Raw genomic sequence first — 13,806 nt, forward strand, 5'->3', positions numbered from 1 at the left:
AGAGTTCAAAGATGACCGTGAGGGGGGTGGGGGGGGTAGACTTGACAAATGAGAATGTGATTAATCCATTCTGCCTGCTTGTGTGAAAGGGGGAACCTAAGTACTATTTTAAACGTGTTAGATGAGACCAAGGCAGCCAAGCAAAACACACGCCACAAAAAAATCAATACCCACTTCAGCCAAGTGTCCCCCGCCATTAAATAATGCTCGTCTGGAATGAAAATAACATTTAAGAAATCAGGTCACGTTTCGACTTCCGTAGCTCGCAAGAAACAGGTCGCGAAGGCTGACATTTTAAACGCAAGACCTCTTGACCCAACGTAATGTACGCACGTTATCAGAAGTGTCTTCAACATGTTGTTTTTGTTAGCCGAGTGGCACGTTCTCTTCCAGCCAAGCAGCCGGCAGCGTTACCACCCGGCTGATGTCCCGCCACGCGACTACCAAGAAGTGTGAATGAGATGGAAGCAGGAAGGCCAGTGTGTGATCAGATGGGACCATAAGATGCTCAGCAGGCCTCCGCCTCTGAAAAACCAATGAAATCATTACGCTTTTGTTCGACACGCTTGTGTATTTTATCAAGGGGCTGTTGCCGTGTCGACGTGGCTGACTCACAAGTACCAAAAGTGATTTTTCAGTACTACGATGCAAAAGGTCGGTAGGTACATAAAAACTAAAAGACGCAATAAATACAAACTTATCCTGGAGTCGAACACCAAGTGGTTTTTCCGTCATCGACTGTTCCTACTAACCAAAAATGGCTAGTAGGGACAGCTGTTTGCATTTGATCAAAGTTACTTAAATTTGTCAGATCAAAAAAAGGTAGATTATCGCACTTGTCCTTAATCACCAAGCAAAAATTACAGAAAAATATAAAATAATTACAAAAAAATACAGAAATAAAAGTACAGATTACAAATTACAGAAAAATATTATAAAAAAAATAATAATAATAATTACAAAACAGGTACATTATCGCACTTGTCTGCACCCTTAATCACTGAGCAAAAATTACAGGAAAATATAAAATAAATACAAAAAAAATACAGAAATAAAAAGCACAGATTACAAATTACAAAAAAATAAATAAAAAAAAATATTAATAATTAAAAAACAGGTACATACAGATTACAAATTACAGAAAAATATAAATAATAAAAATAATAATTACAAAAAAAATACTGAAATAAAAGTAGAGCAAAAAATACAGGGTCAGACAAAATGATCTGACACATTTGTAGGTTAAATAAAAGGCAAATAAAGTAAAGTAACAAAAAAGTGTTTTTATTTTGGAAAAGTACATATAATGCCATTCTGTTTCATTATGTTTAAAAAATTAAAATCAGTTCTCGCGCTGCGAGGTTGGCGTTTAAATTTTGGTTTCAATGCAGATCCAGTAGCTCTGAAGTTGGTAACCCATAACAAGATGGTGTTTGGAGCTGGTACGGGATCATGTCTATCAAGTGGTTGTATAATTACCTCGGAATTCACAGCGTCAGTGTTGTTTTTCCATCATCACCTGTTAACTACTAACCAAAAATGGCTAGTAGGGACAGCTGTTTGCATTTGATCAAAGTTACTTAAATTTGTCAGATCAAAACAGGTAGATTATCATAATTGTCTGCACCCTTAATCACCGAGCAAAAATTACAGAAAAATATAAATGAAAAATAATAATAATAATTACAAAAAAAATACAGAAATAAAAGTAGAGGAAAAAATACAGGGTCAGACACATTTGTAGGTTAAATAAAAGGCAAATAAAGTAAAGTAACAAAAAAGTGTGTTTATTTTGGAAAAGTACATATAATGCCATTCTGTTTCATTATGTTTTAAAAATGAAATCAGTTCTAGCGCTGTGGGGTTGGTGTTTCAATTTTGGTTTCAATGCATTAGGTATTGATTTTTTCTGACCGTCGACCACAAACGTAATTAAGTTGCATCCATAACTTATTTTCCACTCCTTGACAGTTACCAATGTGATTGTGACTTAAATCATTGCCTGCACGGTAAAAAGTTTCCAAATAAATATCTGCGACGACTGTAGCCGAATCCAGAAGATTAAGAAAGGTAAAGTCAATTATGCAGGAAATATGCTCACCGTCTGTTCTTTTCACAAGTCAATGATTCAAGCCGTTTAAATGCGACACGCACTCAACCGCAGTGCCACTCGTGCCACTAGAGAGATCCTTAAAATGTGGCTCTCGACGACAGCCGCCAATCTGCATAATTTTCTTTCATAAATTGCCTTTTATATCACAGCCTTTTGTGCTCTGGTTTGGTAAACAAATCAAAAGGTGCCGCTGGGTTGTTTCGTCTCATCGAATGAGCACAGTGGCTTGACATTTTTACCCCGTTTATTGTCTGTTAAAAACAAAGATAACAAGTTTTGATTCAGGCATCTTGGGAAAAAAAAAAAAATGAAATAAAGTTAGTGAAAAACATGGAATGACAAACAGAGGCGAATGTTTGAACCTGCCAGAAACAGTAACACCTGATCTTCACACTGTCCGTGCGTGTGAAGTGTGGTTAGAGCGTAATGGATGGATGGAAGCTCCCACACCTCGTTCAGAGATATCACGGTGTTAGCTTTATCTGCTTAGCACAGCATGCACGTATTCGCTTGAATGATACTGCAGCGCCATGATGTACTGTAGATGCAGAATGCAAAACATAAATCATTTCTGATACGGTTTGGTTTTCGTATTTGCTGTAGTTTTCAATGAGAATTTTCACCAAAATTGTAACCCAGTTTTTGAATATCTCGGTTTTCGTGCGGTCAAACTGGTCCGTCTGCTTGCACTTCATTTTGAATATCGGCCCGGTCAGAGTTTTTTTTTTTTTTTTTTTTTACAGAGTGTTAAATAACCCACCATGGGGCCAAAGAAGCTTGCGAGTGCCAGCACTTTCATAACTATTGAATTCAAGATACATTTATGTGTCCTTTTCATCCTTTTCATGAGTATTTATGGATATTTCTCACATGGAAAGCTATAATTATTCTCTACAAAATCCTTTTTTTGAAGATTTTTTTTGGGTGTCTGAAGTGAATTAAAATTGTTTCTTTGGAGAAAATTTGCTTCGGTTTTTTATATTTTGTTTTTTTCAGAGTTTTTGTAAGAAAATTGAGGTTTGACTGTACTAAATAATGTGTCAACTTCAACTATTATTACTTTATATCATAAAATAAATGCTGGATGAGTGGTTAGCATGGGAAGACCGGGAAGACCTGGGTTTGAATCTCCACTCGGAGCAAAATTGCATTATATAAAATTAAAAAAATAATAATAATAATAAATAATAAATAATACTTAAATAACCCACCATGGGGCCAAAGAAGCTTGCGAGTGCCAGCACTTTCATAACTATTGAATTCAAGATACGCATGGCCAATCTTGACAGTCTTGATATCTTTATGTGTCCTTTTCATCCTTTTCATCAGAATTTATGGATATTTCTCACTGTTTTCTACATGGAAAGATATAATTATTCTCTACAAAATCATTTTTTTGAAGATTTTTGGGTGTCTGAAGTGAATTTAAATTATTTCTTCGAAGAAAATTTGCTTCGGTTTTGTATATTTTGTTTTTTTATCAGAGTTTTTGTAAGAAAATTGAGGTTTGACTGTACTAAATAATGTGTCAACTTCAACTATTATTACTTTATATCATAAAATAAATGCTGGATGAGTGGTTAGCATGGGAAGACCGGGAAGACCGGGAAGACCTGGGTTTGAATCTCCACTCGGAGCAAAATTGCATTATATAAAATTAAATAAATAATAATAAATAATAATAATAATAAATAATTAATAACACTTAAATAACCCACCATGGGGCCAAAGAAGCTTGCGAGTGCCAGCACTTTCATAACTATTGAATTCAAGATACGCATGGCCAATCTTGACAGTCTTGATATGTTTATGTGTCCTTTTTCTACATGGAAAGATATAATTATTCTCTACAAAATCATTTTTTTGGAAGATTTTTGGGTGTCTGAAGTGAATTTAAATTATTTCTTTGGAGAAAATTTGAGTTTTTGTAAGAAAATTGAGGTTTGACTGTACTAAATAATGTGTCAACTTCAACTATTATTACGTTATATCATAAAATAAATGCTGGATGACTGGTTAGCATGGGAAGACCGGGAAGACCTGGGTTCCAATCTCCGCTAGGAGCAAAACTGCATTATATAAAGTTAAATAAATAATAATAATAATAATAATAATAATAATAAATAATACTTAAATAACCCACCATGGGGCCAAAGAAGCTTGCGAGTGCGAGCGCTTTCATAACTATTGAATTCAAGATACATTTATGTGTCCTTTTCATCCTTTTCATCAGTATTTATGGATATTTCTCACTGTTTTCTACATGGAAAGCTATAAATTATTCTCTACAAAATAATTTTTTTGAAGATTTTTGGGTGTCTGAAGTGAATTTAAATTATTTCTTCGAAGAAAATTTGCTTCGGTTTTGTATATTTTGTTTTTTTATCAGAGTTTTTGTAAGAAAATTGAGGTTTGACTGTACTAAATAATGTGTCAACTTCAACTATTATTACTTTATATCATAAAATAAATGCTGTATGAGTGGTTAGCAATGGAAGACCGGGTCAATATTTTGACTTTATTCTTGTAAAACTACTGCAGAATTTTCTTTTTTTTTTTGCTGCTGTTTTTTTTGTTGTTATTGTTGTGTGTTATATTTACAATGGGGGTTGAATCATTCATACCTATGGACAATTTGGAGTCGCTAATTAACCTAGCATGTTTTTGGAATGTTGGAGGAAACCGGAGTACCCCGGAGAAAACCCACTCATGCACGGGGGAGAACATGCAAACTCCACACAGAGGGTGGAATTGAACTCGGGTCTTCTAGCTGTGAGGTCTGCGCGCTAACCACTCATCCACCGTGCAGCCCTTTTGTAAAAACACATCCCTGAAAAGTGAAATCTGTTATAGCTTTATTTATAGCGTCCCACTACTTTTGTTCAAATATTCACCAATACAAAGCTGGTGAGATTAGATTAATTTATTGAGTAGGAATTTAACAACATGGCACTATGCCTTGAAAATAACTTTCACACACACACACACACACACAGGAACAGTGTGTACCAGCATGATGTAATCAGAGATGAGAGCATTTCATTACGACGTGCTGATATTGTAAATATGCATGGGAGCAATCAAAGCCGCTGCTATTTCCCTAATTGAGAAAGTGAATAATAATAATAATAATAATCGCTGGCAATGGTGGGAAAACGGCAGCATGATGACCGTCCCACTGTGAGTCTGATTTATGAGCATGTATCACAGCAGGGGGGGGGGGGCAAGCAAAGCTAGAAAACTTTCACCCATACTGAATACATAATGACACCCGCGGGTGCAAAGGCTGTGATTAACATCATTCCCGGAATAGAACCTGTCTCTGCATTCCTTACGTAGTACTGTAACCTACAGGTACCGCATGTGCAACGTCAATTACCATGCAGTCATAGATCATAACTGGAGAGATTTGATGTTATGACAAAACCTGATTAATCATATTCATAACTCACATTCATTCTGACTCATGTCTAATAGTCACATAAATTAATAAAAATATTCTCTTAAGGGTTATAAGCTACCATGACTGAGTAATTATATTTCCTATGTACCTCAAAGGGAACACAGCGGCAATTAGGCAGTAATTCATCTTGTCATGGCAGCTTAGCGGTTTATTGTTAGGATAAATATTACCATATTACTTTTTGTTACCCACTGTATGTGCGTGTGTGTGTGTGTGTGTGTGTGTGGGTGTGTGTGTGTGTGTTTACCTCATGCCAAGACATTGACGCTAGTCAAGTTGTTGCAGCAAGTCAGCAGCTGAAACAAAAGAAAAACATCCTGTCATTGAAATAATATTATTCTAATTAATTAATCACAACTAATTTGACACGTGTAGTTAGGACATTTTTTTTATAATTTTTAATAATGCACTACAGTAAAAAGAGGCAGATTTGTCTGATGGCAGTGAATCAAGGATTTTTTTTAAATAAAAAAGCACTAAATAATATTATTCTAATTAATTAATCACAACTCATTTGACACTTGTAGTTAGGACATTTTGTGGTTACGACGCACCCCCATAAATTTTTAAAAATGCACTACAGTAAAAAGAGGCAGATTTGTCTGATGGCAGTGCATCAAGGATTTTTTTAAAATAAAAAAGCACTAAATAATATTATTCTAATTAATTAATCACAACTAATTTGACACCTGTAGTTCTGACATTTTGTGGTTACGACGCACCCCCATAAATTATTAATAATGCACTACAGTAAAAAGAGGCAGACTTGTCTGATGGCAGTGCATCAAGGAAATAAAAAAAATTAAAAAAGCAATAAATAATATTATTCTAATTAATTAATCACAACTAATTTGACACCTGTAGTTCTGACATTTTGTGGTTACGACGCACCCCCATAAATTATTAATAATGCACTACAGTAAAAAGAAGCAGACTTGTCTGATGGCAGTGCATCAAGGATTTTTTTTACATAAAAAAGCACTAAATAATATTATTCTAATTAATTAATCACTAATTTGACACCTGTAGTTTGGACATTTTGTGGTTACAACGCACCCCCATAAATTATTAATAATGTACTACAGTAAAAAGAAGCAGACTTGTCTGATGGCAGTGCCTCAAGGACATTTTTTTAAATAAAAAAACACAAAATAATATTAATCTAATGAATTCATCACTAATTTGACACCCATAGTTTGGACATTTTGTGGTTACGACGCACCCCCATGAATTATTAATAATGCACTACTGTAAAAAGAGGCAGACTTGTCTGATGGCAGTGCATCGAGAATTTTTTTTTAAATAAAAAAAGCACTAAATAATATTATTCTAATTAATTAATCAGAACTAATTTGACACCCGTAGTTAGGATTTTGTGGTTACGACGCACCCCCATAAATTATTAACAATGCACAACAGTAAAAAGAGGCAGATTTGTCTGATGGCAGTGCATCAAGGACATTTTTTTAAATAAAAAAGCACTAAATAATATTATTCTAATGAATTGATCACAACTAATTTGACACCTGTAGTTCTGACATTTTGTGGTTACAACGCACCCCCATAAATTATTAATAATGCACTACAGTAAAAAACGGCAGACAAAAATGGACAGTGCTAACTAAGCATGGTCATATGTTTCGTTATCTTCCTCAAACACAGGTACTTCGTTTCATATACTTTGTCTTTTACGTCTTTTTATTACTGTATTTCATATATCCTTCATGTGTTCTGTGTACAGTGTGAGTGACTTTAACTAAAACTCAACTGACTTCGCCGTCGCAGGAAAGGAACTCATAGCGAGGACCAAGGACTTCTTGTCATGTTAGTTTTGACATTTGGGAAATCACAACCGCCTGCTTCCAATTAACTGGAAAGAACCACCAACCTCTGAAAGCCTCGCTATAATGACAGCATTTATGGTGTATTGCCCTATTGCCCTTTGCCCAATGACCTATGCCAATGAATGGCCAATTAATGGATTCATGGGCAGAACTGGGAATAACCTATTATACCCTTCTGAGCACAATCTTAAAAACAGTTGAAAAACGACAAGAATGTGTAGGCCTTTGATTGATTTTGTTGATTTTTAAGTCTTATTCGGGAGGAAGAAAAATAATTTTAGAAGCATAAACTTGAAATATTAAAGACATGACGTTTCAAAAATTAAAAATTAAAAAAAAAATTAAAAATTAAAAATTAAAAATTAAAAATTAAAAATTAAAAATTAAAAATTAAAAATTAAAAATTAAAAATTAAAAATTAAAAATTAAAAATTAAAAATTAAAAATTAAAAATTAAAAATTAGTTAGTTAAATAGTTAAATATATAGTTAAATATTAGTTATAAAAATTAAAAAAGGCACGGTAAACCCTGGACTGGTCGCCAGACAATTGTCATAAAAATACACATTAAAATAAAATAAAAAACAAAAAAAAACAAAATAAATTAATAAAAATTCTAATACAAATCACTCCAGCATATCTGCGACCCTCATGTGGATAAGCAGCATAGAAAATGAATGGCTGGCTACAAATCACTTCATAATTACTTGAATTAAGGGACTACTGACTAAGAAAAAAATAATTAAATTAAAATTAAAATTAAAATTAAAATTAAAATTAAAATTAAAATTAAAATTAAAATTAAAATTAAAATTAAAATTAAAATTAAAATTAAAATTAAAATTAAAATTAAAATTAAAATTAAAATTAAAATTGTATTTGGCCAAGAGGCACGGTACACCCTGGATTGGTTGTACATTAAAATAAAATTAAAATAAATAAATAAAAATTCTAATACAAATCACTCCAGACAATTTAAAATTAAAATTCATTTTTTTAAATTTTAATTAAAATTAGTTTTTTTTATTAAAATTAAAATTGTCTTTGGGCAAGAGGCACGGTACACCCTGGATTGGTTGTACATTAAAATAAAATCTAAATAAATAAATAAAATTCTAATCCAAATCACTCCAGCATATCTGCGACCCTCGTGAGGATAAGCGGCATAGAAAATGAATGGCTGGCTACAAATCACTTCATAATTACTTGATAACTTCATAACTACTTAAGGGACTACTGACTGAGAAACAACAATGGGAGCTGGAGCCGAGGGAAGCCAAATCAGTATAAATCCCCGTTGGTGTCATTTTCCTGGAAGATGAAATAGTGTATCTAAATCATCCATCAGCTGTATCCCTCACACGATGTGAAAACAACCACAAATGTTCAAATGAACGCTTAACCAGCTCTTCAATCCTAATGAGTCATCTTATTAGTAGCCCACTAAGGACTAACTGCTTTAGGAAGGTCAACAACCTTTTATGACGGCCATCATGCAAAAACCTAATATGGTGCTCATTAGTATTGCAGATGTGCAGCAAGCATACAGCTTTCTCCCGCTGCTACAAAAAAAAAATCTCAATTTAAATAAACAGCACAGTGTTTTCCTGAGGTACTTCCTGTGCAAACCTTTTAGATTTTAAAGTCAATAAAAATGCTTTGAAGTGATTAAAATGATATTCGGAACTCAGGTCTCCGATGATTTCCAAAGAAGAAAAAGTCTGCGGATATTAAGTCCGCCATCATGAAGTGAAAACAAAACGTCCTGTGATGGTATCGCCGCAGTGACGCAGAGCAGATATGACGGGTTATAACAAAAGCTGATAAGGCCTCGTAGAGTCTGAGCAACGTTCAAGAGTTTAGTCATCAAACTGTAAATCCGCTGAGGGGGAAAACGTGATTGTCACACAATGCTAAACATTCATGATTGTAAATACGGTTAGAGTTCATTTGGAGTAGTCTGTGTACAGCTTGGAAAAGCTGGTGATGGTTGCCACCTTGTGCTCCCGGTGCTGAATTGGGTTCAAGTCTGGAGACATGCTTGGCCACTTGGCTAAACACAGTTGTTGCTTGTTTTTAGACAACCGAGTAAATGAAAAGAAAAGAGGCTGCACGGTGGTTGAGTGGTTAGCACGTAGGTCTCACAGCTAGGAGACACGAGTTCAATCCCACTCAATTGGCGACTCCAAATTGTCCATAAGTATGAATGTGACTGGAAATATTAAAGAATATTCCTCAAATTTGTAAAATTATGAAATAGATTAGAATTTTTTTTAAATTAGGTTGGGGAAAAAAATTCTAATATTTGAATACAATCATAATATTACTAAAAGAAAATTTTGAAGAAAATTGAAATATTTGAAAAATAAAAAATTGGGGGATTTTGCATGTTCTCCCCGTGCATGCATGGGTTTTCTCCGGGTACTCCGGTTTCCTCCCACATTCCAAAAACATGCTAGGTTAATTAGCGACTCCAAATTGTCCATAGGTATGAATGTGAGTGTGAATGGTTGTTTGTCTATATGTGCCCTGTGATTGGCTGGCCACCAGTCCAGGGTCCTATAAGCTGGGATAGGCTCCAGCATACCCCCACAATCCTAGTGAGGATAAGCGTAAAGAATAAAGTCAAAATATTGAAAAAAAAATTGGGAATTTGACAAGAATAATCGCCAATATTATGAAAACTTTTTTTCATGAAATATTTTTTTTTTTTTTTTTATTTTAGAATTTTTTTATTTTAGAATCAATGACTGGAAATATTAAAGAATATTCTTCAAATTTGTAAAATTATGAAATAGATTTGTAATTTTTTGAAAATTAGGTTGGGGAAAAAATTCTAATATTTGAATAAAATCATAATATTACTAAAAGAAAATTTTGAAAAAAATTGAAATATTTGAAAAATAAAAAATTTTGGGTTTTCTTCGGGTACTCCGGTTTCCTCCCACATTCCAAAAACATGCTAGGTTAATTAGCGACTCCAAATTGTCCATAGGTATGAATGTGAGTGTGAATGGTTGTTTGTCTATATGTGCCCTGTGATTGGCTGGCCACCAGTCCAGGGTGAACAAAAACAAAGTTGAAATAGTTAACAGAACTGGAAAATCAGCTGTAATTTTGCAAGAATAAAGTCAAAATATTGAGAAAAAATGGGCAATTTGACGAGAATAAACTTGTAATATTATGAAAAAAATAATGTCATTTTAGAAGCAATGACTGGAAATATTAAAGAATATTTTTTAAAGTTGTAAAATTATGAAATAGATTTGTAATTTTTGGAAAATTAGGTTGGGGAAAAAGTTCTAATATTATGTGAATAAAATCATAATATTACTAAAAGAAAATTTTGAAGAATGTTGAAATATTTGGAAAATTAAAAATTTTGGGTTTTCTCCGGGTACTCCGGTTTCTTCCCACATTCCAAAAACATGCTAGGTTAATTAGCGACTCCAAATTGTCCATAGGTATGAATGTGAGTGTGAATGGTTGTTTGTCTATATGTGCCCTGTGATTGGCTGGCCACCAGTCCAGGGTGAACCCAGCCTCTCGCCCGAAGACAGCTGGGATAGGCTCCAGCATACCCCCACAATCCTAGTGAGGATAAGCGGCATAGAAACTTACAAGAAGAAAGTTGAAATAGTTAACAGAACTGGAAAATCAGCTGTAATTTTGCAAGAATAAAGTCAAAATATTGAGAAAAAAATTGGCAATTTGATGAGAATAAACTCACAATATTATGAAAATTATTTTTTTTATAATATTTTTTTCATTTTAAAAGCAATGACTGAAAATATTAAAGAATATTTTTCAAAGTTGTAAAATTATGAAATAGATTTGTCATTTTTTTGAAAATTAGGTTGGGGAAAAAGTTCTAATATTATGTGAATAAAATAATAATATGACTAAAAGAAAATTTTGAAGAAAGTTGAAATATTTGGAAAATTTAACATTTTGGGTTTTCTCCGGCAATGACTGAGAAAAAAATTGGCAATCTGACGAGAATAATCTCCAATATTATGAAAATGAACTTTTTTTCATCATATTTTTTTTTCATTTTAGAAGCAATGACTGGAAATATTAAAGAATATTCTTCAAAGTTGTAAAATTATGAAATAGATTTGTCATTTTTTGAAAATTAGGTTAGGGAAAAAGTTCTAATATTATGTGAATAAAATCATAATATTACTAAAAGAAAATTTGAAAGAAAGTTGAAATATTTGGAAAATTAAAAAAAAAAACATTTTAAAAAATGTAGGAAGACCTCAATAAAAGCTATGTATTAAGCATTGAAAAACTAGATAAAAGTCCCAAAAAGATGACATAAGCTGTCGGAACCGGTATCAGCGGTATCAGAAGGCAAAAATGTCAACGTGTCGTTATCTTGTCAGACTTAGAATCGGAAAGCAGTGGCAGGGAATTCTCTAAAGAACTATGACAAGTGATATTTTTTCTGCAATGGATGTCATCAGACAGACAGCAGAGGAGGAAAGAGAGCAGCTGACATTTACTACCATCACCTGTCACTGTGACCACTATTTCACATTTAACCCCATGAGGCGTTTCTTCAAAGAAAAATAAACCTATAGTCATTTCCCCTTTCAATTATTCAGATATGCATGGTAGGGATGGCGGATACTGCAGGAACAGAGTGCCACCTAATGGATATAAAGAAGTGATGACGCCTAAGAAGCCTAAGGGCCGTGGTGCATTCACTGCATGCTTGACTTAACCTGTTTATACCTCAAATCAAAATTATGGTCTCATCCCATTTTAACTCCAATTTTAGTACATTTAAAAACTATATCCAATGCTCCTGTAGTAATAAATGTGGTAGAAAAGCTATCATATTGACTGCTTTTTTTCCCCAATTGTGTTACTGTTTCTTTAATGACTAACTTGTATTATTTACTAACATAATATTTGGTTTATTAACAACTTTATTTTGCATATTTTAACATTCTACTCGTCATTTTTTTGTTTCGTAATATGACTTTATTATCGTGTTATTTTAGATTTTACAGTACCCCAACCTAATTTTCAAGAAATAACTTAATTTCTTTAAAAGTTTCAAGTTTATGCGTCTAAAATTAATTTTTCTTCCTCCCAAATGAGACTTAAAAATGTGACTAAAAGTATGACTTTGACTCGAAAATTCATTCATTCATTCATTCATAAAAATAAAAATAAAAATAAAAATAAAAATAAAAATAAAAATAAAAATAAAAATAAAAATAAAAATAAAAATAAAAATAAAAATAAAGTCTTTGGGCAAGAATAGGGGTACACCCTGGACTGATCGCCAGCCAATCACAGGGCACATATAGACAAACAACCATTCACACTCACATTCATACCTATGGACAATTTGGAGTCGCTAATTAACCTAGCATGTTTTTGGAATGTGGGAGGAAACCGGAGTACCCGGGGAGAAAACCCACGCATGCACGGGGAGAACATGCAAACTCCACACAGAGATGACTGAGGGTGGAATTGAACTCGAGACTCCTAGCTGTGAGGCCTGCACGCTAACCACTTTGACTCTAAAATTAATACTCTAAATTATTACTAAACTTTATTTGCATTTTTAAAATTCTATTTATGCTCTTTTTTTCATTACTTTTCTTGTTTAATTTTATATTTCGAATGTGCTGAGCGCCAATAAAAAAACAGCTGTGTGCCGCAAAGGGTCCCCGGGCCACACTTTAGACACCCCCATGGTAAAGAAACATTAGAAGCAGCTCCAAGTATCATGTGGTGCAACTGTACACCACTGTAAAGCACAGCCATAGTAATAGTCCTGTTGTTGACACAGCTTTTGTATTCAGTCGTATTACTTTGTGTCAGTCAGGGGGGGTCCAATTTCTTCTACCAAGTATCGCATAAAGAGATTTTAATTTAAGGATGCTATTAATGATGCTAAAAGCAACCCAATGCAGGCAGAGGCAGTTGTTCCATTAGGCAATACAAGCAGATGCTACGAGCGACGTGCCCTCCAGGGGGCGCCAAAGCTGGCAAAAATGTATCCTATATACAGTATATTAATAGTACTTATTACCAGGGCAACAATTAGTCAATAATTCATTGATTGCCTGCATATTTATTCAGAAATAGAAGATTTGAACTGACAGAGCAAATAAGTGCACAAACACCAGGTTGTTCCCAGTTTTCCAAAGTCAAAGCTGATCTGTGTGAATATCTTTGTGTTTTGGCTACAACAGACATAATAGTCCGGGGTGTACCCCGCCTCTCGCTCAAAGCCAGCTGGGATAGGCTCCAGCATACCCTCGCAATCCTAATGAGGATAAGCGGTATAAAAATGGATAGTTGGATGGACAAATATGTGGATATGTGCATATTTCAATTTAAAAAATATTAATTGCTTACCA

The sequence above is a fragment of the Doryrhamphus excisus genome, linkage group LG4 (assembly GCF_037039965.1).
Source record: "Doryrhamphus excisus strain RoL-2023G ecotype Guam linkage group LG4, RoL_Dexc_Guam_v1.1, whole genome shotgun sequence".
NCBI classification, from domain to species: Eukaryota; Metazoa; Chordata; class Actinopteri; order Syngnathiformes; family Syngnathidae; genus Doryrhamphus; species Doryrhamphus excisus.